Consider the following 6,114-nt stretch of genomic DNA (forward strand, 5'->3'; position numbering starts at 1 on the left):
TACCAGTTTCAGACGACGAGAAGACGAATACTTGGGGCTTTTAATTCCACCGCTAATCTATTCACTTCAAGTCAATCCGCGTGCTGAATTGATGGATCTGATTTCTGTGACGCGAGAATGGATGAATCCGCGACTCACGAAAATTTAAACCTGCGACTGTGAGGTATGTTCTCGTCTGTATATGAATTACCGAGTCCCAGAGAGTATACAATTAGAAGGTGCCGCCATTCTTTGAAGTTCTCACTGGGGCAGCCAATCAGGCGAGTTAGAGACTGTGTACCCGGAGGCGCTTTTAGATGTTACTAAGCGATTCTGACAATATCAACTATTTTGAGTAAAATTAAATTTAGGAACAGGAAATAAACTGCATATATACAAGTTAAAAAAACAACATCAACCAAAATACAGGAAAAAATAGCTATTCGTAACTGCCTTCATGCTACGATTTGAAAAACAGTCCCTCCCCAATGAGCGGTCCTCGTCCCCACTACACATAAGGAAATCCGCCCCGGTTTCACCTACTCCATTGAGAAAACTCTGTTACAAAAGCCGCCACTGCCATCTCTTTGCAATGTGGTACTCCTCTACCCATAACCAAATAACCGACTAAAACTCGCCAATCGCCCATTTGACTTTTATTCGAATTGCTCATTTACTGAGCAAGAGAACGAAGTTTCCAAATTTGTTTCCCCACGCCGTCTGTTGGTACAGAATAATTGCCGACATGCCAAAAACATCATTTACGAAGAGAGTTTTGCAAAAATTGGTGGCCGCCTTTGTTATCAGTACAATAAATATTTTCTTTACGTACTCTTCTCAGTTACGCAAGTACCAATGGCTCTTTATACTGCCTCTGGTGTACAATCAACTGTTCAATCCCTGCTTTCCTCACAGAGTCATACTAGTGGTACGTTTTTACCTTAAAGGGTCGGTAATGCTAACTTTTGATTATTTTTTTCATTGTTTTTATTGTCTCCTCTTATTGTCCTCTCCAAAGAATTTTTAAACACCACTATTTAGCTGTCAACCTTGTGTGTATAATTTAAAATGCATTGTTATTGTTTACATTTGAATTCTAGTCCGGACAAGAAGTCACTTTTCAGCAATAACGATGCAGTTTACGTACATACAGTTAAGTTGACAAGCTGAACACTGTGTATATCAATATGCTTTGGGGAGTAAAAAAAGGAATTATGGTTCTCATTCAAAACAAAATTGTAAAAAAAATTATCAAAAATTAGCATTGTAGGCCCTTTAAAGAAGTCGCACCCAAAATGCTGTTGAAGAAAGTGTCAAATAATCAAGAAATGGCAAGGGACAACAATATTTGTCCAAAAACAGACACGGCGTTAGTTAAATCTGCAGTAGACAACATGGTTGTATTTGGTTCACATCTCGCAAATATTCGACTTGCCAATCTACGCTCTTTCTATTTTACAAAAGTTGCGAAAACGGCCACCAATCTATCCACAGACTACAGTTATTTCCGAAATTGTTTTTCCAGTGGTATGTAAACAATAGTCCTTTCAGCCACTCGTCACTTGCGGTCACCCCAATTGTCAGAATTCAACTTCGACCAGTGCCATTCATAGCAAACCGAAGGTTATTCTTCGCAGTGCCGTTTTTTTTGCAAGGAGTATTAGAAAGTCAAGGCTATAAATTATAAATTTTGGAATTTGGAGATACAGAATTTATGCCCCTTATTGATAGCCAAATTGGGATATTTGGAGCGTAGGAAATCCCGACTATTCATCACCAAACCTCTGAACACTATTTCAAGTACGTTTTTCGGCAATTTTTCATCACCTTTCGATTAAACATGCATAAAATTTACACACGGTGTCACTCGAGTACTTGTTTTTATTTCCGTCTATACACGATGTGACACGTTTCACAGACCGTACAAGTTGTTGAGTGATTCATTTCCAATAAATTTTCATCTTGAGGATTGCCCAATTCTCGTCTCGCTGTTCCCGAGACCTAGCGAGACCTTTAAGAGAACGGGCATTGTAGAATCGGCCAGGTGCCCAGTCTCAAGACAGTTTCAATCATTACTGTTTGCTCTGGCTCTTGTCTGTATGGGAATTGAGATATTAGTGCAATGGTCGTCAGAATGTGTAGACAAGTCCCTAGGATATGTGGAAATTCAGCCCAGGCACATTAAATTTTACGCAAACTGTCGTTCTGGGCCTATCGTAGCGCATACATCCTGAAAATGTCGGCCGTCTTTGTGATCGATTGGTAATTTGGAGCGGTTAATTTCATAATGTACGTTGTGTTGAAAAAATACTGCTGCATGCGGCACTTTCTTTTTACTTGGAAAGTATATGTGTGCGGCAAAATGCCGGCTTGGGGGAAGGTGAATATGTAAAGTGGTATCATTTTGTATGAACATGTGGTGAATGTCAATCTTTGTAAAGTGCAAATATGCATTGTACACGAATGCTTGTATTTTTACGACTTTTCGCAATACATTGTAGTAAAATCTGTCCCTGGAATGCTTATTTAAACTAGCTGTCCCGAAGAAGTGCTACGATTTTCTATATGTATGTTTATATGTAATGGATGGATGGATGGATGGATGGATAGATAGATGGATGGATGGACATATACGTGTTTGCGTATGTACGTATGTTTTCCAACAGTCAGTCCGAGTGCAGTGAAAAACAAAGTGCCGTTTACAACGGACTGACTAGGACATGCAGATAAGACAACAGACAGGTAGATAGTAAAGATTAAAAAAATGCAAACTTTAGTTTTTTGGACTCAAGAAGTAGGTGTCACGTTTAGATTGAAGGGTGCCCGTGGAAGAGTTAAAGACGGGTTTTGTTGACAGCATGTTAAGAATTCCACTATGATGAGGTATGCAATAGTGTTATTTATAAAAAGAAGCGTACTTGAGTGATGACAGGACCGTGTTAGTTATATAGCACATCTACGCAGTTCGTAAATTAACAGCCGCTATATCCAGCTGTTCTTACATTGCACAGCTCAAATATTTCATGTTCAATTAACGACAGAATAGGAGCAAAGTTTAGGTCGACAATCGAGCAAATGGCACTTCATGGGACAACATCGTTAGTTGATGACCGTGTGCCTTCATGGTCATGCAAATACTCGCCAATGTGTGTGCTTGATCCTTGAAACCTAACGTCAACAACCAGTACCATTACTGAGGAATAGGTACCTGATAAGGCAAACGGCAATGGTTTTCTCTGCTGATTGAGAAAACATCTATTGCTCTCTCTGTCTCTCTAATTGGAAAAAGTTATCCAAATATACTTCCGAGACTTACTGGCATCGCCCTATGGTATTTGATCTTTGACGAAACGATACAATTGGGGTTGTATTTTCAATCTTTGAGAAGCCTGGTATCTATTTTTGCGTTTGCAAATTAGCCCCTAATTTGCCTGCTGTACCAGCAGAGTTAGAAAAGATATCGAGTAATTGTCATATTTTGTCTGGCTCATACACCAATGAAAACTTACATCGAGCACAATAAAGGCTTTCCTTTCGCACAGTTTGAAACATTTGACCAGGGTCACAGTAGCTGACAAAAACATAGTGCCTTTTCATATGATTTCTAGCAAGCGATCACGTTTGTGCCTCGGGCAACAGTATAGCATGCTGCTCGTCGCTCATAATTCCGGGTATTTTTCAAGTTTCCAAAATTATGGAGAAAATCTTAGCACATCCTAAACAACCTTGAACTGGTGATGCGAAGTGCAACAAACAACATCTTTGAAACTTGGATGTCCTTGTTGTATCAGCAGCTGTGACTCCTTGAACACGAAAGGGCAATATCCTTTTTATTCCAGTCAATGACTGTGCATTCATGATTTCTTTTCAATATTTTGAATCCGTGTTGTACACAATATTTTGCTTTTACTGAATCATCTAGCCTTCATTGCGAGATATGGCCCTGAAGAATAAGCCAATCAGTGTGCGTGCCACAAAATTGAAATGAGAAAAAAATATTTATTTTTACAAGAATGTCTTCAAATTGAATCGCCCATGACTTTACAAAGCAGAAAGAAAATCAACTTCAGGCATTTTGAGATTTGAGGTAACTGTAAGTATGTTTTGTGAAAGTAAATTGCTGAAGGGCAGGGATTGCGTGTGTTATCACAATTCTGCTGTAAAGTGTAGCGGATAATCACAATTGTGGCTTGAAGCTCCCCGACTTTCGTCAGTGAAATGGAACCACGACTTCGTCGAGCCAATCGAATCATGTACAATCCCAGTAAAGATGAGACTCCTCTGGGCATTGTACAAATAAATGAAACCAATTTTATGGAGATGAGATTTAGTGACTGTCGGAAGAATATCAAAAGTGCATTTACACGTTAGTGAAGCGTGCTGGCGTAGGGCGATAGATGTGTTTTTTTTGCTAAGACGCAGTTGTGAACATTCTTGAAGTTCATTTTGACAGCTGACGCGTAGAAAGAGGGCTTAAGGCCGAGGCTACATCGTGGGAGAGCAAAACAAGTTTCGATTGCGCTAAAGAGAATTGAGAATTTTTTCAAAGTAATCTGTGTCAATACAGGCGCGACGGCGACTTAAATGCGTCATTAATACGGGCAAAGCGACCGCATGATGAAAAGGTTTGACTCTCCGTGTATCAGCGCCTCGAATCTGATTCTCTACGTGGTAAAGATAACTTAATGGAAAGCCTGTGTTGAGTATCTGGTGAAACAAAGAGCCTTTCCTTAAGTGGTGTAGGTTCATATCTTCAATTGACCCTTATAACTCTTTCAGTCACTGAACTTAAATTAATTTTCGAGAGTGAGCAATTCTTTAGCTATGCCACTACTGCGCATGCGTTGACATAAAAGAAAAACAAAAAATCCGAACAAGGGCAGGCGAAAAACAAATGTCCTTCATTCCACATATGTATATCTTTCCTTCAGGCTTCTTGCTGCGGACGTCTGATGAAAAATGTGTCTGTCCCCGATTTTCTGACCCACATGTGTTGCTGTGTTCGATTTGTCTAGGGAAATGTAGTTCCAGCAGTCATCTGTTCTGAAGTACGAAAAGTCATCCAATCACAGATGCACGGCACAATTGCTGAAAAACACCATGACATTTCTCCAACACCGTTCAGTAATTTGAAACTGAACCACAATATGGAAATAACTCGGCCTTACACAAGGAGAAGCGCTACAACATTTTATGCATGTAATTTCGTTTTGTGATTTTTTTTGTCCTTCCGCGGTGATTGCATGTCAGGTATATTCATTAATACTTTAAGCATACTTGAGTTTTCAAAGGAACACCGATTCGAGAGGCTTATTACATCATATAAATTGAATTCTTTTACTACGTCCGGCTGCGAATGAGATAAGCATTTAATGTGTTAAGAAGGGGTATTCTTTCAGACAAGCTTCAAAAATTCGATACGAGAGAGGCCTATCCTGTCTACAGGGAGCTAAGTGATCAGTTTACCGTTAATCCCTATATCATGAAATAGTTTGAAGGTCGCAGAGATCGCCAGATGAAGATGCCCTGGGGAGCTAATTTGTTAATTGCTCATTCACATGGCGAACTGTTGCATAAAACAGGATAATTAACACGCTTTGATTACTCTGTCTATAGCGTAGGATCGCATGTCTGAATTACCCGCCGACGCGACATTTATCAGCTCGGAGGTCATTAATTCGTGCAGCAAATAATCGATAGTCCCTGAAATCATCTGACCAGACTTGCAGATGAGATAGCAGAAAGTGCATCGTGTACATGTACACCGTTAAATCAATTAAACGTCGAAAATAATTGATTTATGGTAAGGCGTCAAATACATGCATATAGTCCTTCAAAGCACCGATCTATCTTGTGGGACACGGGGATAGGGGGGTTCGGATAGCTAAGAAGTACGCTTGCATTTTTTATTTCTCTCGAACCCATTGAATCTACAGCTCGAACGTGAATCGGACATTCAACGATGGTACAATGGCTGTCCATGGCTGGCATGATACTTGAAAAGATTTTTTTATTGTTTCATTTTATTAAATTCATTAATATCCAACAGGCGAACGCCCAATGACAGGATGAGGTACATATAGCCCACTACCAAATGAGGAGCAGTGAGGAGTAAAGTGCCTTTCTCAAACGGAC

The sequence above is a fragment of the Ptychodera flava genome, chromosome 22, assembly GCF_041260155.1.
Source record: "Ptychodera flava strain L36383 chromosome 22, AS_Pfla_20210202, whole genome shotgun sequence".
Taxonomy (NCBI): domain Eukaryota; kingdom Metazoa; phylum Hemichordata; class Enteropneusta; family Ptychoderidae; genus Ptychodera; species Ptychodera flava.